Source organism: Delphinapterus leucas, chromosome 17, assembly GCF_059928025.1.
Source record: "Delphinapterus leucas isolate spDelLeu-1000000601 "Yukka" chromosome 17, BTC_Dleu_Yukka2, whole genome shotgun sequence".
Classification (NCBI taxonomy): domain Eukaryota; kingdom Metazoa; phylum Chordata; class Mammalia; order Artiodactyla; family Monodontidae; genus Delphinapterus; species Delphinapterus leucas.
Window position 1 is genome coordinate 48,733,488 of NC_143145.1, and position 22,931 is coordinate 48,756,418.

At 37.6% G+C, this 22,931-nt stretch overlaps 1 long non-coding RNA gene across 2 annotated transcripts in view; it reads right to left on the bottom strand.

Annotated features, from left to right (window-relative positions):
- Positions 1-1,073: 1,073 nt before the first annotated feature.
- Positions 1,074-22,931, bottom strand: part of LOC149746973 (uncharacterized) — a 28,193-nt gene continuing 6,335 nt past the window's right edge. The window contains exons 2-4 of one of the 2 annotated variants that reach the window (XR_016388383.1): positions 19,014-19,067; positions 16,525-16,630; positions 1,074-6,872 (exon numbers count right to left, since the gene is read on the bottom strand). This is a non-coding gene — a long non-coding RNA (uncharacterized LOC149746973). Of the gene's footprint in view, positions 6,873-16,524; positions 16,631-18,074; positions 19,068-22,931 lie in introns of both variants that reach the window. The other variant, XR_016388384.1, reaches the window with a different exon arrangement.

Sequence of the window (22,931 nt, forward strand, 5' to 3'; positions counted from 1 at the left end):
CTTGTGTCCGACTTAAAACATATTCTCTTTTACTTCCTTATGTTTCCTCTCAATAAATAATTATTAAGACTGTATTATATGCAGGATACTGTGAAGGGCCTTCATAGACTAGAAATAAACATAAGCTCCTGTCTTTCTGTGGATTAACTGATAGAGCAAATGTACTGATATAGTGATGCAGTCTTTATATATGTAGAAGAGGCCTGACCATTAAGACTAGAATGTTCCAGGGAAGTCTTCAAGTGAAACTAGGAAAGGAGCAGGTGAATAACACCTGACTGGAGAGAGCATGTTCATAGCTGAGCAGGTCAGAGAGCTGCTGCCTTGCATCCTTCAGAATCATCACAGACACAAGAAACACAGTCTTACACAGAGTGGATAATAAGTAGATAGTTATTGAATTAATGGACAAGAGGACTAATTACTAAAGTCATTTGGCTGGAGTAAAAGCGTTATGTAGAAAAATAAAAGCAAAGGTAAAATTAGGAGGATAAAGAAAGGGAGCATGTAGAATGGTTTCACGGCAAGAATATGGGCTTTGAACTCTATCCTCTAGAAAATGGGAGAGGTCACATAAATGGGATGATAAAAGACAGAGTGGATATGTTGTCTAGGAAGAATTGGAAGGGGAGAGATTGGTGAGAAGTAGACAATAGCCCAGGTGTGAGATAATGAGAACCTGGGCTGGGGAAGGGGGTGCAGTGGGGAATGGACAGGATTATCTTTACTTGTGAATAATGGAAACCTATTTCAAGAATAAGTATGGCAAATATATTCCAACAAAATGGATAAATCACTGTTAATAAATTTCTCTTACAATTGAAGATAAAAAAAATACTGGTGTGAATAAATTTATTTAAATTTTAAGATGTATATTTTAAAGCGGTTTCATTATTTGATTGATATTTACCATTCAAATAATTAGTTGTCCATATCATTTTGCATATACAATAACTCATACCCAATCTGCTGACAAAACCTTATGGGGTCTACACTGAAAAACTGCATCAGCCTTTTCAATTAATTTAATAAAGCACTTGCTCTTCACATTTTTTTTTTTTTTTTTTTTGCTCTTCACATTTTAAAGAAAAAAATATAACAAAACCCTAGCCCAAGAAAATCATCTTTTACTTGGGCATTTGTAAAATAAAAATTAAAAAAAAAAATGAACATCTTTTGGCTTTCTCTAACTCTTTTTTACTTTGAAAGAGAACAATAAGAAAAGTCCAGGATTGTAAGTTCATCCATTATTTGGACTGAATATAATTTCATCCTTAAGTGAGTATTTTGTTTTTAATCCTGGCCTCCTACTGTAATCAAAATAAAGCATATTGGTTACCTGCCAGGAGTCAAGTCTGACGCCACAGTACAAGTGCACTGGATTGTTCTTTGGGGCACCCAGGGTAAACTAACACCCAAAAGTCATCCCAAGTTGCCCTTCAAAATCAGTTGCAGTTATTCGTTATTTAATCCCCACAGCAATGCTTTTGTAACAAAGGTCAGGATCTCTTTGTAGGCAATCAGGTGGCTGAGGCAAGTGACACAAATGTCAGAGTTTTAGGGCTTCATCCAGCAGCTCAATTTTCATCTCTCTGTTTATTAGACCAAAGTAATAAGGCTTAACCCAACTATGTATTCAAAATGCATCATAAAGGATAGATGTCTTGACTGCAATAAATTTTTTTAAAACCAAAAGATAAATAAAGTGATGTTTCATACAGCTGGGGAGTTTGAGTTTATAGAAAAGTATTTGTTAACACAATAGCGATCTTAGCATTAAGAGCTTATATTTCTTAAAAGCTCTTCAGAGCTTAGAATACTCACCAATACACTGGGACGGATTGCGTATAAATGAGCCTACTTCCTACTTTGTTCATCTTTTGTTTTAAATGTTAATCCAGAAAAGAAGCCGAGTGAAGTGTTTTCTATGAGAAAAGTATAAAAGCTGAGTTTATGAATATAAAAAATAAAGACTAGTATAACAACCAGCCCTGAAATAATGGGAAATGGACTGCTGTCAAAAGAACAAGAAAAAAATTAGGAGAAAAGACTGGATTTTTCTACTTTTGATGTGAAAAGGAAATGGCTGCTTATTTTCATCTGTTTACCCCCGGACTCACCTCTCCCCAGATACGTCAATTCTGAGTTTGAATATTAAATGTCTATCAATGTAGTAGAAATAATGAGATCTATTTGTCTATCTATTTATCTGTCTGTACATTTACATTTACATTCAAAACATACTATCATTTGATACAAACATTTTTTGAAATGTCATTGTTTCATTTTATATAAAAAGAGATACAAAAAATTAAGTGAGTAAATTAAAGAAGGGTCAGAAATAGCGACACAATAATAGTGACACAAAGGACGCCTGGGAGCCATAAAGAACCTTTATCTGTTTCTAAGAAGCCTGCGGCTTGGTTATTTAAGATAAATACTTGTCTCTGCTCTCTTGATCTGCACATTCACAAAGCAATAGGCTGGGAAGCAACACGCCAACTATCAAGTCCTTTCTTTGCTGCTTAGTAACAGTATGCCTTTTGCACAGCCATTGAAATTTTCTGTACCCCAGTTTAGTCACAGGGAAAATCATGCTATAAACTTTCATTTGTCTTCTATCTTTAAGAGTAAGGGAGAATAAACTAAAATTAAAGAGATTTTTTTCTTTTCTTAAGTTGAATTCAGGAATTTTTCTCATAGCTAATAAATATATTTTCAAGCACAAAGGCCAAACTCCAATGGCAAACACATTATCTAACCTTGTATGCATTGTCAGATATTTCCAAGGAGAGATGCAAGCATGTGTGTCTACTGTGTGTGTGTGTGTGTGAGCGTGCATCTGTGGTATTTGTCCACACCGACATATACCTGTGAATACAAACTAATATTACAGCATATTGAATACTATAGGAGTAAAAAATCTATACCTCTCATATAAATATTAAGTGTCTTAATTCTATGGGATAGTCTATTGGGCTTATAAAATGTATAAGATGTAAATCACAGAATTTCTCGAAATGCAATGGTTCTAATTTGAAAGTGGTTAAAATCAAAACTTTACAAATGGGCCTGGTCTTACTCTACAACAGATGGATTAAGCAAAGACATTTAAGCTCATAGCCTAAGTGTATAATCATCCTCATTGAGAATAATATCTTTTTAAAGTTGACTGTCCATGACTTGATCTATTTAGCATTGGGAGGAGAGATAAATTAGGAGTTTGGGATTAATATATACACACCACTATATGTAAAATAGCTTACCAACAAGGATCTACTGTATAGCACAGGGAACTCCACTCAATATTTTGTAATAACCTATAAGGGAAAAGAATCTGAAAAAAATATATATGTGTATAACTGAATCACTTTGCTGTACACCCGAAACTAACACAACATTGTAAATCAAATGTACTTCAATAAGAAAAAAAGATATAGAGGTGCCTATCCCATCACATATTGTGAGTTTTACAGGGTTACAGAATCCTGGGTGGTGCCAGGGCCTAGCGGGCAGAGTCACAATAATTTCAGAATTACTTAGATTTGAAATTCCAGAAATTCTATTAAGTCAGAAGTGAGAAATGTGTGAGTCCTCTTGACCACAAAAGTATTCAATGAAATATATTACAGTATTTAAGAGAGAAGGTCCTAAGCCTGCTTGCCTTAGTTTCAACGCCAACTCTGACACTTTCTAACCAAGTGCCTTGGACAAGTTATTTAATATTTCTGTACCTTGGAAGTCCTTGGTCACTATTGAAAAGGAGATGACGGTAGTCTTTACCTCATAAAGCTTGAATCTTCTATGTGTTCAGGAAAAAAAATCACTAGCACAGAGGAAGCGTGTGAAGAATGTCTGATGTCTGTTTTTCCACTGAGTGTCCTTCAACAGCCTCTGGACAGTCCTGAGAACAAATAGCTAAAGCTCTTCTCTTTGATGTTGTGTTGTATGGACACTACTTTGTACCTCTTTAGTCTGTAGTTTTCTGTGACAAGTTGAGACTTGATAAGATTTCCAGGGCTTTATTCTTCTCCACTTGTGATGAGGGAATTAACTCATTTGATAAAAGTTTACTGAATAAATACTATGTGCCTGAAACTATGGTAGGTACTGTGGATGTATGAATGCTGTATCAGGTGAAGTTACATGCTACAAAGAAAAATTGCAAAAGTTAGGGAGTGTCAGTTTTCCAATGAGTTAACATTTGAGAAGAGACCTACAGGAAGAGAGTGAATAATCCATGGGCGTATTTGAGCCCTGAGTGTTTGAAGGAAAAATAACAGTACGTGCAAATACCCTGTAGCAAAGTCATGCTCGGTGTGTAGGGCATTGCATAAGTCAGTATGTCTAGAGCAAAATGAGGAAAGAAGAATGATTGTGAAGCTCCAAGACATGGGATCATGCAGGCTTTTGTAAGAAATGTGGCTTTTACTCTCAGCGCATTGAGAGCATTGAAGAACTGGAGTAGAGAAATATCAAACATGGTTTACAAAAAGTGTCTTTGATGTGTTGCAAATAGATTGAAAGAGGGTAAGAGCCAATGCAGTTAGAAGGCTGTTGCAATAATCTAGGCAAGAAATGATAATATCTTGGATGAGGGTAGCAATGATTAAGATGGTAAAAGAATTTGTATTCTGAGTATACAGTCCTTAGGGACAGAAACAAGGGTGTTTGTTCATAGACTGGATATGGGTTTGAGAGAAACAGGGAGGTTATGGACAACTGCAGTGTTTTTGGTATGAGTATAAGGGAGGATGGAGTTGACTTTAATGAGCTGGCAAAATTGTGGGATGGGTGGGTTTTGGGGAATCAGAGAGAATCAGAAATCTCACTGTGAATTTGTTTAAATGTGAGATGACTATTAGATACTTAGTGGGAGTATCAAGGAAGCAGTGAGGTACACTGTCAAGATTTGGTTACTCTGGGAATAAGATCCAAGGGTAGACTCCTCATTGTCATGATGTTTTGGATGTGCCCATGACTTTCATGCATTGACAACATACTGCTGGTCATTTGTCTCGTACACGTTAGCATGATGATAAATAACAGAAATACCTTTATGTCCACCCCACCCAACAAGGCATCAATAGAGCTATAAGAGACCATCTCTGAAAGTATGATGGGCAGCTGCATGGTGTGAGGCAAAGGGACAGCCTTAACCAATTCTTGGTACCACTTTCCACCACCTCTCCACATTTAGACATTGTTTGCCTTACATTGTATCTCTGAATCCACAGCTCATTGAATTTCAATCTCAAACACAGTAAGATGTATGGAGTGATTACTGACCCCAAGCAGAAGGAAAAAAATGAAACAAAACAAATGACAAGTTTTGACTATTCAGTTTAGTTAGAATAGTAAGTGACGTATGAGTGAAGTATTTTAAACTACATACTGCAAGATGAAGTATTTTAAACTACATTCATTTTGTCCGTCTAAATGTGTTTCTTCCATTACCAGTTCTTACTTTTTTCCTCTGACGTACCTTTGCTTTTAATGTTTTTCTAGTATGTTTTAAGTACATTTAACTATATGGGAATGGAACTGTGTTTCCTCCTGAGAATTCTGATGACTCATTAGCTGGGTTGATTTCATACACTGCATTAATGTGCTTGTTATTACAAACTATAAGATAAAAGCATGTTTTCATTTTTATTTAAAAGTTCTTTCTAAATATATACACACATTCATATGCAGCACCTGCAAGCATTAGAATTGCTACACTTCGTATTTCATACATTTTCCTTTTTTCTGGTGTACCTGTTCTTTGTCTCATTTCATTCTATACCATTTATTTTTAATTAAGGATGCCTCTTTCTACTCTAGATGGCTGACTCTAAATTCTTCAACTTTTCAAAACCCACTGAACATTTACTAGTACACTGGGATCCATTCTTTGGAATGTTTCTAAAACAAGGCATGTTCTATGCACCAAACCAAATACGCATGCCACTGTCCCTGTACCTCCAAACCTGTTTCTGATTACTGATCAAAATTCCCCTGTTCTTCATTAAAGGCTGAGATTCTTTTTAAATGATTATTTATGGCTGCCTGGTCCACAGGGGCAGACTATGGATTTAATCGCCTACAGCACCAAATCTCTTTTAACATTTGGTCAACTGAGCATTAGGTACCTTGTTGGCTGGGGGGCAACACGTTCCTACTTAGTGTTTGGAGAAGGTAGCCTCAATCCAATATTCTTCATTTATTTCCAAGAACTATTAACGGTAATGAGCATTACGTCCACACATCAAGAAAAGATACAAAATAGAGTCACTGCTTCTCAGACTTCATTAAGCTCGGTATTGCTTTATTCAAGGGGCAGGTGTCTAATTTTACAATGTTCTGTAAAGACAGATGAAAACAAATACACTGTAATTAATAAAAAGTATTGCTTACCTCTTTAGTTGGTAGCCCCTATTCAGATACAGCTGTGAGTTTGAAAAGATACTTCTTGGGGTTACAGGAAGAGATAATTAAGTGTACTACAACAGAAAGCAATTCATTAAATGACAATGAATTTTATTTTCTCCTGATACAAGTAAAACAAGCAGGTGTCCACATTAATTTTGTATCTTCTTTTGTGACTGCAACATACCACAAAAGGTTTTCACTTAAATTTAACTTTTGTTACATGATTCATATTATATTGCTTGCTGTATGTGTTTAAATGCTTTAAGCTCTGCATCTACAATATAAAACTTAAAAAAAGCTTTTCCTCTTGGAAATGTCAGGGGTTTTTTTTCCCCCTAAATCCAGAGTATGTTTTCAAGGTCTCTTCTAAAATGATAACCTTCATATGAGTCACAGGAAGCTAAGAACATCTCTGCATTAGTCTGGCTTCAGTGAGGTTAAACGCAGCAACAGTATGCCTACAAAGAGATACGATAAGCAGTTATAATGGGTATCACTCAACACAGCACCAAATATCAATCAAAACTAACAAATGCCCTCCCCCACAAACGCTCTCAAGTTCAGTTCCTTGAATTTAATTATTATAGCAAATGGTAATATAACAAGAGTGTCTACTGTCAGGAAAAAAAAATGTTTAAAACAGATGTGAACCATACAAAGCATATGTAAAACACATGTGATCCACAGCGAGGTCACAGGACCCATTGACAGAACACATGTGGAGTACATGAACCACATATGGACACATGTTGCAAAATCACGTTTCTGTTCAATGCCAAGACTCGTATCGTATTCTAAAGAAATCAGGGGCTCTTAAATAAACTTTGTACTTCTTAAGGTAATTGGATACATTTTTGTTTAAAATCCCTTAGTGTAGGCAGACAAGGGTCCTCAAATCTAATACTGGACTTGAAAGTACTCAAATCCTGTTTTCCTATCCCAGGGTGATTCAGTTGATTATTCTCAGGGAATAAAGATTTCTTCCTTGCGCACAGCTAATTCTTTGAGGATGCCATAGCGTATAATGAAACCTAAGCAAACAGAGCCTAAGTGTGTGAAGTAGGAGCAACTGTGGTTTGAATGGGCTTTTTCTTTCCTAAAACACTCAAACTAGCAAGGCATTGCTGCCTTATCTTGTGTATCTGGAATAGAATTAAAATCTTCTATACTTACAAAAAATCATCAGCATAAAGATCCCAGAATAACATTTATTTTATCTTATAATTTGGGGGAATAAAATATTAACCATATAATTTAAAGTGAATATGAAAAGTCTCATATATACATGGAAATAAGCACAAGTATATCATTTTCTAGTGTGAAAACAGTAACAGTGCCTTATGCATAGGCATTAATTTAATTAGACACAATATATTATTTCATTTGGTCCTCCTCACAGCCCTGAAGAAATGTAGTGCAACTAGAATGCAGTAAGGCAACTACATGGTATTTAAAAAGAACCTAAGAGAGTGGCATGAACATATATACACCACCAAATGTAAAACAGATAGCTAGTGGGAAGCAGCCGCATATCACAGGAAGATCAGCTCGGTGCTTTGTGACCACCTAGAGGGTGGGATAGGGAGGGTGGGAGGGAGATGCAAGATCCCCCATATATGGGGATATATGTATATGTATAGCTGATCCACTTTGTTATACAGCAGAAACTAACACACCATTGTAAAGCAATTATACTCCAATAAAGATGTTAAAAAAAAAAAGAACCTAAGATATAAGAACAAATGAGAGAAGTAAAAATTCTTCTCCCTGAGCTGTTAAACTGTGGCTTCCAACAAGTGATACACTTTTTTTGAGGTTCAGTTTTTAATAAAGAAACATGGGGATTATACAATTGCTAACTTAATATGTTTGTTGTAAATTACCCAACTATTATATGCAAAATCATATTGTAAATGCAAAGATATTATATGTATAGGTGTTAGCTATTTCCGCTGACAATTTACACATGAGAAACACTGAGATTCAGAAAGGTAAGCTGATTGTCACATGACTAATAATTAGTAGGCCTAAGATAAGAAAATAGATAGTTTTGCTTGAGTCCCCCATTCTCTTCCAAAAGGCAAAGCTAAGCAGAATATATTTCTCATTAACAGGACATTCATTCTACCTCTACCTCAATAGACAAGCATTGATATCACAGATAATCATTATTATAATAATGCCACATTCACATTTATCGCATTTTACATTTTCAATGTAAAGCATGGTCCAGTGAGCATTTGTCTCTTCCATTTCAGGGAAATCACCTCCTTTCTAAAGATTACTAAATTAAGGTTCTAAGAACACAGTAAATAGGTTGCTTGAATTCGTATGCTTGTTAAGAAACAACATTAAGAATCTAATTCAAGAGATGAAATTCAAAGTCCAGTAATTATTTTCCATTAAACTAAAATTTTAAATATATAATTGGCAGGCTCTCAATATTGTGTTTTTGTATAATTATATCCAAAACAATGTTTCTATTGATGCTGCTATTAAAAATGAGTGTATGATGGAAGAAAATCACGGCATTAGGAGGAGAAATTTTACCACTGAATGAAATGAAAGATTTTACTTTCTTACTGATTTTGGCAAAATGCAGTAGACTATCCAGTATGGCCTGAAAAGACAGAGCTCCAAGCTGCTTACTGATTTCAGATGTATCCGTTACCTATTGTTTATCGTTGGTTTTGAAAGTGTCATTGTATTATACCTTAAGACTTTAAAAATATGTTTCTTAGATACATTTTTTAGCTGTAATTTCTTTGTTAGCATGACTTTCCCCTTTAAACCTGGCTCACTGCCATCCACACTTCAAGACAGAATTCTGATATCACTTCTGTGAACCCTTCCTGGAGGATCCTAGACAGAATTGTTTCCATCTTTCCATTGTACTTGCTGCATTGTGTTACAGTCGATTGTTTACATGTCTATGTTTTATCTCTGCTAGTCTGAAAATTCCTCAAGAGTGGAGTCATTATTTTTATTAACTTTGTATCCACAGTGCTTTGTAAAGCTATTTAAAATGGCAATTCTGAGGAAGTAGAAAATACGTGAATGAATGAATGAATGATATATTGCTGCTTTTCCTTTTTGGAATTAGTTGACTTAGAGGCTTACACACTCAGTTCAGGTGCAATGTCTTGGCCAGCCACATACCGTACTAAACTATTTCCACCCTAAAAGAAAATATTATAATTCAAATAGCCACTGGATTTTTGTTCATTCCTATTAAATTGTCTGTTTATGAAACATCCCTTCAAATAATCAGCGAGGTAGTGTGCCTCTTCTTTTAGATGATTCTCTATTACACGTATTATAATTTTTCGTGAGACACTCCCCCTGACACTAGAAAGAATCTTTATGTCAGACTAACATAGAGAATTGTAGACAATATCACTACACTGGGTCTGGAATTACTTTTCTGGATTTTGACACTAGATTACACACACACTTTTATCATACGGTGCATCTCCATTGGAAGTACAGAAAATAGGGGTAATCTTTTGTCATTCCAATTTGCCACCAGCCATTGACATTTCTCTATTAGAGATGTGGAGCTGAAAATGTGAGTCTCACCCCTTTTTGTCTTATCTTAATGAGCCACGAGGAATGAGAATCACTCAATATTTTGGCTGTACACTCTCTACCATGTGCAAGGCAGACACGGTGTCAGCCAGCCCTCCAAAGGGTATGCAGATCTTGCATGCTTTCACATTTGATCAATACAAATCTGACAGTCTGCTACTTAGTTTCTTCCAAGGCTCTCACACATGAAAACAGGAGTAAGGTTTTCAACTCAATCAAAACTGATTGTTCTATTCCTCTCTTCCCATCTAATCCTCTACCCATCTACGCACATCCACGAGACACAAATATGACAAATATGTTTTAAAACCCTTTCTTGTATGTAAGGTGAGGTCCAAACTACTTTTGTACACAGACATGGTTTGTTCAATCTAGACTCTTACCTATCTCATCATGGCTACCTTTAACCACTTTTTTTCTGCCCCTTCTTATTCACCTTTATTCTCCAGCCACATGAAGTTCTTACAGCTTTTGAAACGTGATATCTACGTGATTTGCCTGACTTGTCCTATCTCTACCTCTGCTTGTAAAAATCCTTACTGATCCTTCAAAAATCAACTGAAATATCATAGAATATCTTCCTTTTCGTGCTTTCACAGGACCTTTTACTACTCCTCTGGAAGAAATTGTCACTTTGTAATAAAATTATTTGCTTATGTACCCTATTTTGCACAAGATGGGTGAATTTATGAAGGTAATATCATATGCGTATTTCCTATCCCTCTACATTCACCCACTGGTTAAAATAGTATATGGTAAGAGCTTGAAAGATTAAAAGAAGCAATGGAGGGGAGGGAGTAGCTGATCTTATTTCAAAAGGAGCCATTAATGCACACATCTCAAAATAGGCTTTGAAATCAAATATAGAATTTGTCCTTCTTAAGCTTTAGGGATTCTTTTTTAGATAAGGATGCACCTGAAGACAAGGAATATACTGTGGATTCTGAATGTCTGTTTCCATCTTATAGAGCACTTGCTTACAGAGCATCTTATAGAGCAGTTTCCCCTTATAGAGGGGTTTTAGGTACCCTGGTTACTGCAACAGTTAATGATTCTTAACTTCTATTTTTATTATGACGTGATCAGCTCCCAATATTAGACCAACTACTAAAGCCAATAATACTTGTATTTATCATTTTTCTTTGTGTTCTTTATTATCAAAGCTGATTTATCACTGAATTTTGGTTTCCTTATGCAATCAGGAGGGTGGACCCCATGAACACATCTTGGGATGATATCAGCCAAATGTAGCATAACATGCAGTCACATCACGTATCTAATAAAAAAAGAAAAATCAGGGGCTTCCCTGGTGGCGCAGTGGTTGAGAGTCCGCCTGCCGATACAGGGGACACGGGTTCGTGCCCTGGTCCGTGAAGACCCCACATGCCGCGGAGCGGCTGGGCCCGTGAGCCATGGCTGCTGAGCCTGCGCGTCCAGAGCCTGTGCTCCACAACGGGAGACGCCACAACAGTGAGAGGCCCGTGTACCACCAAAAAAAAAAAAAAAAAAAAAGAGAAAAATCAATACTGAGCACGTGAAATATACAAGTTGCCCTGGAAAAGAGTAACTCTCGGAACAACTGTGAGATCTTAATTAGTATAAGGAAATCTTGAAGAACACTTATGAATAGTTAAAGCTTTATTTGTGTTATGGTTTTCTAATGATGTGGATGCAAAATACAGTGTGAATGTGAAACAGTTTTGATCTCTGAGGACCTCGCAAAGATAGGACTATCCTCCTAAAGAGACAGAATAGCGTGTAGTCTCCATACTGCGTGTTACATCTCAAGAGAACTTTCCAATGTGCCCAAAATAACACATGCATACATACACACACACACAAACACACACACACACACTCACTTGGACATTCCCTTTATTTCTGAAAGTCACTTTGAGGTTTTAGTTTAAGCCAAATAGGCTAAGTGCACTTCTTAAAATCTCAAAAGCGCAGAGGAGAAGTGACCTTTAGTCCCTGGAAGGATGAATGAATTTATGTTTCAGAGACAATTTTGCTTAGGGAGCAGGGCTGAGAAAGGGCATAACAGGGATGGAGGAAGAACAGGTAAGTGGCAACTCCGTGTACCTCTATGTAGACCAGGTGGCACGTCACCTTTGTCACAGTTTTGTCGTTGGTAGAAGGAGCACTCTCCTCTATTTAGAATTATCAACCCTGAGAATAACAGGAGAATAGAAAATATCACCGTCAAAAAGTCTTTTCTCCAAGTCTTCCCAGCAAGAAGCTGGGGGATAATGATTTTCATACAAGTCCTATAGGTGTTACAGAATTAAATCTTCTTTCAATGTGTCATTCTTTCTCTTATGGTGACTAACTGGCCTCTTTCTTGACTGAAAACAAATACTATTTATGGCCCTTCCATTACTAACAGAAATATTTTTAAATTACAAATACAGCTCTACTAATGGTCTGTTGAAGGCCATGCCACATGCCAGTATAATAAAATTTCCATTTTAAGTCAAATAAGACTTGTTGGAATGTGAGAAAGTTGTATTTCTCATGATGGCACACAAACCAATTTATTATTAGTCATCACATGCTACAGAACGAGGATCATGGAAGAAAATGATTTATTATAGGGGTAATATATTTGCTTTTACTTTTTTCTTCTTGTTAGCTTTTCTGATGGCGCCCCTTACCAAGGGGCATCTAAAAATGTCTTTTCACTACTGAGAGTAGTACTATTCTTATTTATTTATTAACAATTTTACAAAGTTAAGTGAACATGGGAAAGTATTGTTTTAAAGCAATTTGTGACAGAAACCTCTGTGCTTACACTATTCAATAAGCTTAATCCATTTGGTTTATCTCTCTCAAAAGAAAATGCATGTCTTTGGGTATTTGGAAACTGTGTCCAGAAATTTCCTTGTGTTTAATTTTTTGTATTTTCTTTTAAAACTATCTATAAAACTTATGTGATTTAATTTCACTGGAATTTATTTGTGAAGAAATACCAGACTTCTTAAAACAAACCTGAACTCCCTTTTCTCCAACACACACACACACACACACACACACACACACAATTGATAATATAAACTTTTTGATTTTGAAATCTACTCTGTTATAAATCAAAGTACACTGAATAGTGCACAGAGTGAAGTAGGTCAGAAAGAGAAAAACAAATACCGTATGCTAACATATATATGGAATCTAAAAAAAAAAAAAGGTTCTGAAAAACCTAGGGGCAGGACAGGAAGAAGATGCAGACGTAGAGAATGGACTTGAGGACGCGGGGAGGGGGAAGGGTAAGCTGGGACGAAGTGAGAGAGTGGCATGACATACATGCACTACAAAATGTAAAATAGATAGCTAGTGGGAAGCAGCCGCATAGCACAGGGAGATCAGCTAGGCGCTTTGTGACCACCTAGAGGGGTGGGATAGGGAGTGTGGGAGGGAGAAGCAAGAAGGAGGGGATATGGGGATATAAATATACGCATAGCTGATCCACTTTGTTATGCAGCAGAAACTAATACAACAATGTAAAGCAATTGTACTCCAATAAAGATGTTAAAAAAAACCCAAAAAACTACATGTGCATTTAATTGTGCCTCAAATGTGAGACTTGTCCCCCCCGCCACCTAAGCCTGCTGCCCTATATTGTGAGATACATAAACAAAAGAGTTAAATCACTTAGACTATATCTGGCCTTGTATCTATTTTGTTGCACAACACATTCCTAAAACCAGGAAACACTAGCTTGTGAAAACACCGTTTGTTGTAGTATTGTTGCCTTTTAATAACCTCGGCAGTCTTCAAAGGATTTTCATTGGCTCAAAAATTAAAATTGATTCACTTGGCTAAAGTCTGTTCTCTTGGAACACACTGGAGTGTTACTGATGCCTGTGTGTATATCTAAACCTTTATAATGTAAGAGGATGAGCACGTAGCAACAGAAGTTTTATCTTGATATCATTTGATGCTACCATGGTTTGTTCAAAAGCATTCTCATAAAAGAAGTTGCAAGAATTATTTTCAGGACCGTGTATGGAAATGAGGCACATAATTCTGACTACAGTAGTAGGAGTGGTGTGTTTAATTCCACCCACACACCCTTATTAACTGAAAGCATTATTTCCAAGCTGCAAGACTTCAAAATCCTGGTTCCAGTAGCTATGCTGTCTGCCAGTATCCCATAAAACTTTATTTCCCTAAGGTTTCCACAATATGACATATTTGGATCATGTTCAGTTCTTACCTTCCCCTGCGTACATTTGTTTCGTGTATTTTTATTGTTCTCTTAATTATCTGCGCATAGATATTAATTCCAGAATGTACAAATAGGCACCATTGTGATTTCCCCACCACACTTTATATGATAGCATCACTTATGAATGCTATTTACAAGTTTCCAGGCAGACGTGGGGTTGATCTAAATTTGTGGGGCAACAGCATTCAGATATCTGTTTTCAATTTGTGTGCATGTTTCCCCCTGTTATTTTCCCTTTTTTATGACTGTATTAATTGTTAGCAGAAGTCTCTATGAAATGACTGAGCAATCCAACAATGGAATGTAGCAGGTCAGAAATTATTGTTTTGCTTCATCTGAGAAACGTGTCAATACAGCCTAATTCTTATGTCTTGGGGCATTTGTGTGGTGATTCGCCACTTAATTCTCAGCATGTGGGCACTAGCTGACCACCGGGACAGGAACTGTCCTAACATTGATGCTTTTATCGACCCATTTGACACGATACTTGCAGAAATGATGAATCAAAAACTAACCCATCACTAAGGGAAACAGGACATGCGGGAATTGGTATGTTGCACCTCACTGAGTCTTAAGGCATTAAGGCTAAGGATTAATCCAAAGAGGCCGTGAAGGGCATCAAAGCCATACCCTAGCCTCATGCCTCCGTGAGTTAGCAGCAGAATGGACAGCAAAGGGCCCTGCGGTCTAATCCGGAGCATTGACTTACTATTTGCTCAGGTTTATTTCCATAAACTTCTTTTGACACACAATGCGATACTTCTTTCATTGAAAAAGAGAACTTTAAAAAAGTATCAATAAAATTACTAACCACTTAAGAATATGGTTTCAAAGGATGTGAATAAAAGCCATAATTTTTAAAGCCTGTAACTCTGAGGAATCTAGGCTGAAAGACCCTGCCACGGTGACAGTGAGACCAACACTGAGGCTTTGAATGTAGTCCATTAAAGGAGATGGCATGGGTCTTCAGACTGAGATAAAGTGTAACGTGAACTAGTCGATCAAGAAATAACATGACGAGGAAGTGCCTCGGAACCCTTCCTAGTGCAATATAATTGCTACTGTCACCTCTGCAAACAGGTCAGGTGAATATACAACTTTCCACTGATCTAGAAAATGGATGGAATATTCAGTTTCTCTCTCCCTCTCTCTCTCGCCCTGTCTCTCTCTCTCTCTCTCTCTCTGTCTCTCTCTCTCTTTTACATGTTACCAATTGTTTTCAATCCTGATGGCATTTTAGAAACATCCAAGAAACTTTTAAAAATACTAATGCCTAGACTCATCCAGAGAAATTGAGGCAGTCTCTAGAGGTGTGGTTGAGGCATGGGTATTTTTAAAACTCCCCATGGGACACCAATGAGTATCCAAACTTGAGGGAATTTTGGAGTTCTAATCAATAGCTTAGGCAGTGTCAACAGCAGCGTGACATACATGAGTATGTTATGTGTCTATGAACGAATTCCCAGAGTAGATTACAAGCTCCCCCCAAATCATTTGTTCCGTAGTAACATTAAACAGTCACTGCAAACTGCTTAGTAACTGTTTGGGGTTTTTATTTTGCCTTCTTTCGTTTTCCTTTTCTTCTCGACCAAATCAGAGGGAAAATCCCTTATACTTTCTAAAAACAAGAAAAAACCAGATTGATTGACAATACTACACTTATGTGTACATTTATTTATAGGGAAATGTTTCTGCATTATGCTACTAAGTGACAAATGATTGTCCACTCGGGTCAATCTTTTTTCCTTCATAGAATACAACTCTCAGCATCCATCTAGAGAGTCAACTGCTATCTTCATTCACTGTTAAAATAAAGAGTCCTTCTTTTTCTTCCCTCTGTCCATACAGGCTAACAGCTGGCTACATTTACTTAGTACAAAAGATGAAAATATAGTAATATAGCCAGAGCAATAAATGATGGCTGCTAATCTTTGGCCTCATGCACACTCCCACAAATGTTCACTCAGAAAGTGTTTAAGAAATGTTTCCTGAGTGCCATCAGGTGCATAAGAGAAGATCACGTTGGATTCCCTGGAGCTGCTCCATAAATTTATACTCTGAGTCATTTTGCATTTGTGGAAAGCAGATGGTAAGAAGGGATCAGACTTGCAAGAGATCTGTGAACGCCTAGGAGCATGAGAAAGAAAGGAGAACCTTCAAAACATGATGCAGATCTGATATCCATGGAAGGACAGAGGAAAGGATGGTAGAATGAATAAGAAGAGTCTCAGACTACATTGCAGTTCCAAGAAAGGTTTGGCAAAGCCAATGGGGCATCCTAGAGCCACACTCACCTGTTGGGGCAGTCTTGTATTCACAGGAATGGCCCGCTTTCTTGGCCACACCAGGCTCTGTCCTGTGCTCGTAACAGTAACTGGAGCCATCAGTCAATCATGATCCCTGTAATAGGAGATCTGAGTGTCATGTTTTTAAGGTTACCACAGTCCATCCCTGTGCTACATATATCCATTTCTCCATGATGCTTGGTGGCACAGCTCCACCATGGTTCCTATGGGCTTATCTTCCTAAAGAGAGCCTTAAAAGTGGAAGGTTAGTGAGATGAATAACAGTCCCTCTCTTTGCAAGTGGTCTCAGGGCTACAACTGGTACTCATCCTTGCCCTTTCTCCAGTACCAATTCTAAATACAACTGACCTGATAAAATGGACCAGAGGTCACCTGAATGTGCAGAAGTTGCACTACAGGAAAGGAACTTTGAAAACATGAGACTTGGAGCTTATGTAGGGTGGCTGGCACTTCTGATGTTCCTCCTCTCTGAGAGGTGGAGCAACTGAGAGAGAGAGAGAAAGAGATGAGAGACTTGGACTGTACAGCGTAAACAAGTCCCCTTTATGCTGCTTCTAACTGTAATCAAATGGCTTTGCTCTGGGGGAGATAAGAAAGTAGATTCCAGATTTATTACATTAGAATGCAAGCAAATGGCACTTGAGCAATGCATAATCTGTGATTTCCAAAGCCTGTTTACCATCCAATTATCCTTCCAGTGGTCCCCAACCTTTTTGGCACTAGGGACCGGTTTCGTGGAAGACCATTTTTCCACGGATGGGGGGCGGTTCAGGCAGTAATGCGAGCGATGGGGAGCGATGGGGAGATGGGGAGAGCAGATGAAGCTTTGCTCCTGCTGTGAGGCCTGGTTCCTAACAGGCTGCGGACCAATACCAGTCCATGGCCCGGGGGGTGGAGACCCTTGCTTTACACAGATTTCTAGTAATCTTTGCTTGGAAAGCTGTGACACTGCAGGAAAATGGAACTATTCACAAAGCCTTGTTTTGCACCATCACTTCATCTTGACAAGGTGACTCAAACTTTCATTTCTGAGGTTCTGAGCTCTTGTCAATTATACAGCTCTTAGGCCAAGTCTTCAGAGTATGTTTGGACACTATTACCATGGGTCCAGGGAGTATCAAGGGGTGTTCAAGTATGTCACCTGTGTTCCATATGGTTTCCTCCTTGACTGCATATTGTAAAAACAGCCCTAATCCCTCTTACTGATCAAGATTGATTACTCCTACCATTATGGTGACTTTTCTGTACACCTACTGATCATCCCAATTTTCCTGGAACTACTGGGGACATGGTGCCATATAAAGTATGCGCTCTGATTTAGTGCATACACTACATCTGGAAGGACAGCATTCTGTCCATTGAGAGTTTGCCTCCAAGGTGGTGATTTATCCATGTCTTTAGAAAGCCATTCTAAAGCCAGAAATTGTGTTTCCAAGTCAATGGGTCATGATTTATCCAGTCTTAAGCTCCAGACCCCTTCATCAACACCATTAAAATCCAATTCCAGGGTTGCTTCCTTGACTCCTTCTTGTACTCACCAGCTATTTTTGCAGTTTCTCCAATATGTAATCTCTTTTCTCTTTTATCAGACCTCGTACATCCTTAGCCAAGTTATGCTGCGGTTTAAACTAGTCCTCAGCTTGTGGGTCAGCAAAAGTGGTGCTGGAAGCTACTGAAAGGTCACAAACGCCAGAATCACTTACAACTTCAAGGATATTTCCCTCCACAAGTTTATTTCCCCGCGTCTTAAACGGGGAAATATTTAGTTAGTGGGTAATCATCTTGTGTTTGGAACTGTCTATGCCCCAAAACTACTCAGAATGATGTACTTTTCACCAGCACAGGGGATAGTGAATCAATCTCAAATCCTCATTTTACCACCAGTTTTCTTGAACTATTCTATTTTCCATTTACATTAGTGTGGGTTCTCCAAGATGCTGAAGTCAAAATGGGATTAGAGATGAAAGCGGGATGGAGGGGCAGCAGAAGAAAGGGGAAAGAATCTTCAGCTTATGCTATAAATATCAATCTTGTGTAAGAAAATGGTGATTGGAATGAGGGTTATTGTAGGACACGTCACAGATTACAGTACAATTGGAAGAATGCTGGGGTTGGGTAGCTGAGTGCTCTCAAGACAAAGCTGTGCCTTGGAAGAGCCCTGCTTTTCACTGAAATGGGTCCACCTTAGGACTTCCTCTGTGCTCGGTCATTGGCTAGGAGCAGGACATGGAATACATGGTCTCAGTGTTACTGCAGTGGTGAATCCACAGGGGCAGCAACTAGTATCATTGGACAGTTATGTTCCTCAGAGCATGAGATCTGACTGGTCTATTTTCATAAACACCTCTACATGTAAGTCTAAGTAAATTGTATTCAGGTAGGTCCCTGTTACCAAAACCAAAGAAGGAAATTCAAAAGGTGCCAAGTAGACCCTAATATTGATTTATACAGGAGAACTCCATGGGAAATCAACTTACCTCTTGCACTGAGAAGAATCAACACCATCTCTTGGTGAGACTTCTGGGATCACACTTAAAAAAGAGAGAGAAAGAGAAGAATTTCACTTGACACATATTGGGTTCAAGGTACTGGTGGGAATCTGAAAAATATTGAAAATGTCCAGAAGAGTTGGGAAAGTAGAATGCAAGCTGGATAGACAATTTAGGAAAAGTAATTCTAATTTTTATCCTCTAGGTGCTTTAGTGGAATGCATAGTAGATATAAAGACACAGAAGGATGATGTAAATATAGTGTGTGTGTGTGTGTGTGTGTGTGTGTGTGTTTAAGGCATGATTTAGCATCACTAATTTAATCTCATGAATGCCAATAAATTAAAAGTTGAGATGCAGAAAGTGGCTTGAGAATACAAAAATAACACTATAGTTTGATTATTTTGTAGTTCCATGAATTGTTTATATGTGGAATCCTAAAATAAACTGTTTTCAAGATGCCCTCAGGCTACATCCCTCAATGAACATATTTTCAAAGAGAACAGATACAGAAGTATCACTTTTAAATTCTGATCTTGACAAAACATTGTGAGTAAACATAGGTAAAACATACCCAGTATTTCTGTTTTAAGACAGCAAATTCTCTTTATAAGACATGGACACACATATATGCAGATATACATTTATCTAGATCTCTCTCTATATATATAAGAAATTATGAAATAAAATTATACATTTGAAATAAGAGCATTAATTCATGAAAATCATGCCAAATACATGAATGCAAAGCTTTTCAAAACTTTTTCAGTCTTAGAGCAAATGTAAAATTCAGAAGTTTCAGGTATATAAATGAAAACAGCCAAGCTAAAAGGAAAAAAAAAAGAAGCCAGTTAAAAGTATCTTCTCAAACATTCTAGGGTGCCCCAGGATGAACCATTTAGAAAGCCAAGATCAGAGCAGATCTCTGAATGTAGATCAAGTTTTATCAAAGCCAACTACTTGGTCTGCAAGTGGAACAAAAGACATAGTTTAACAAATACAGAAATAATGAGGGTTTCAGATTTCTAACTGAGGCTCCAAAAGATATACTCCAGTCTAAAATATCAAAGCATAGGAGTTCACAACTGAAACTACTATTGCCACACAGAATTTCTGCATACCATAGGCAGAATTTATAAAAGCAAAAATTTCAGTCACTTCCTCTTTGTATTTCTCTAATGAGAAGAAAATATATGCTAGATCTAGCCTACAAGAAATTTGCAAATTTCAGTATTTATGTTGGTTGACCAAAGAAATCTGTTGATTCTATGGAAAATTAAACTCATTACTCTCCCACAGATTCTCAAGATGCTAAATTTCAAAATACTGGCACCAGTCACCAAAAGACCATATTTCAAGGTTGCAAATTTGAAGTTGTGTCTTGGGTGATGGTAATACGTTACAATGAAATATAAAAATGCATATAAATAATAAGGATAACTTAATTAATTATGCAAAACATTTTTTTTGAGATCTCAAAATAACTTCAATCACTGTCTTGTCCATCTGGTTCCGAGCATATGAAATGGAATCAGATCTATATCATCATGAATTCATGTGCTTGATCTTCTATTTGTTATCTAGGTGATTTAACTCATATAAATCTCAATTTCCACATATTAACATTGAGAATACTACTATTACTCACCTTGTAGTTAAGATGCAATAATAAAACTAAACTACAGTGGCTTATTGGATACCTTAAAAATGTAGTCAGTACTATATTGTTATTAATACCTTCACATTAAATATGTAACAATTTGAATGTTCAAATAATTATATAATTACTTCTTTATTAAATAAATATGCATTTTCAATATATTTCCATTATGTTGTCTTTTGATTGCTGAATTTTATTTTTTTAACAATTAAAGCAATAGTTGCCCAGATTGGTTCCAGATGGTGGAGTAGAAGGACATGCACTCACTCCCTCTTGCAAGAGCACCAAAATCACAACTAAATGCTGAACAGTCATCGACAGGAAGACACTGTAACTCACCAAAAAAGATACCCCACATCCAAAGACAAAGGAGAAGCTGCAGTGAGACGGTAGGATGGGCGCAATGACAATAAAATCAAATGCCATAACTGCTGGGTGAGTGACTCAAAAACTAGAGAACAATTATACCACAGAAGTCAACCCACTGGAATGAGGGTTCTGAGCCCCATGTGAGGCTTCCCAAACTGGGGGTCTGGCAATGGGAGGAGGAGTTCCCAGAAAATCAGACTTTGAAGTCTAGAGGGATTTGATTGCAGACTTCGACAGGACTGAGAGAAACAGAGACTCCACTCTTGGAGGGCACACACAAAGTAGTGTGTGCATCAGGACCCAGGGGGAAGGAGTAGTGACCCTATAGGAGACTGAACCAGACCTACTTGCTAGTGTTGGAGGGTTTCCTGCAGAGGCAGGGGTTGGCTGTGGCTCACCACGGGGACAAGGACACTGACAGTAGAAGTTCTGGGAAATATTCCTTGGCATGAGCCCTCCCGGAGTCCACCATTAGCCCAACCAAAGAGCGTGTAGCCTCCAGTGCTAGGTCATCCGAAGCCAAAAACCCAACAGGGAGGGAACTCAGCCCGATCCAACAACAGACAAGCAGATTAAAGTTTTACTGAGCCCTGCCCATCAGAGGAACAACCAGCTATACCCACCACCAGTCTCTCACAACAGGAAGCTTCCACAAGCCTCTTAGACAGCCTTATCCACCAGAGGGCAGACAGCAGAAGCAAGAAGAACTACAATCTTTCAGCCTGTGGAACGAAAACCATACTCACAGAAAGACAGACAAAATGAAAAGGCAGAGGACTAAGTACCAGATGAAGGAACAAAATGAAACCCGAGAAAAACAACTAAATGAAGTGGAGATAGGCAAATTCCACAAAAAGATTTCAGAATAACGATAGTGAAGATGATCCAGGACCTCATAAAGAATGGAGGCAAAGATCAAGAAGATGCAAGAAATGTTGAAAAAAGACCTAGAAGAATTAAAGAACAAACACCTAGAATAATTAATGAACAAAAAAAAAGAGATGGACAATACAATAACTGAAATGAAAAATACACTAGAAGGGATCAATAGCAGAATAACTGAGTCAGAGGCACGGATAAGTGACCTGGAACACAGAATGGTGGAATTCACGGCAATGGAACAGAATAAAGAAAAAAGAATGAAAAGAAATTAAGACAGCCTAAGAGACCACTGGGACATTAAACATACCGACATTCTCATTATAGGGGTCCCAGAAGGAGAACAGAGAGAAAGGACCCAAGAAAATATTTGAAGAGATTATAGTCGAAAAATACCCTAACATGGGAAAGGAAATAACTACCCAAATACAGGAAGTGAAGAGAGTCCCAGGCAGGATAAACCCAAGGAGAAACATGCTGAGACACATAGTAATCAAACTGACAAAAATTAAAGACAAAGGAAAGTTATTAAAAGTAACAAGAGAAAAACAACAAATAACATACAAGGGAACTCCCATAAGGTTAACAGCTGATTTCTCAGCAGAGACTCTAGAATCCAGAAGGGAATGGCATGATATATTTAAAGTGATGAAAGGGCAGAACCTACCACCTAGATTACTCTACCAGCAAGCATCTCATTCAGATTCGATGATGGAGAAATCAAAAACTTTACACACAAACAAAAGCTAAGGGAATTCAGCACCACCAAACCAGCCCTACAACAAATGCTAAAGGAACTTCTCTAAGTGGGAAACACACAGAAAAAAAGGACCTACAAAAGCAAACCAGAAACAATTAAGAAAATGGTAATAGGAACATACATATCAATAATTACCTTAAATGTGAATGGATTAAATGCTCCAACCAAAAGACACAGGCTCACTGAATGGATACAAAAAGAAGACCCATATATATGCTGTCTACAAGAGACCCATTTA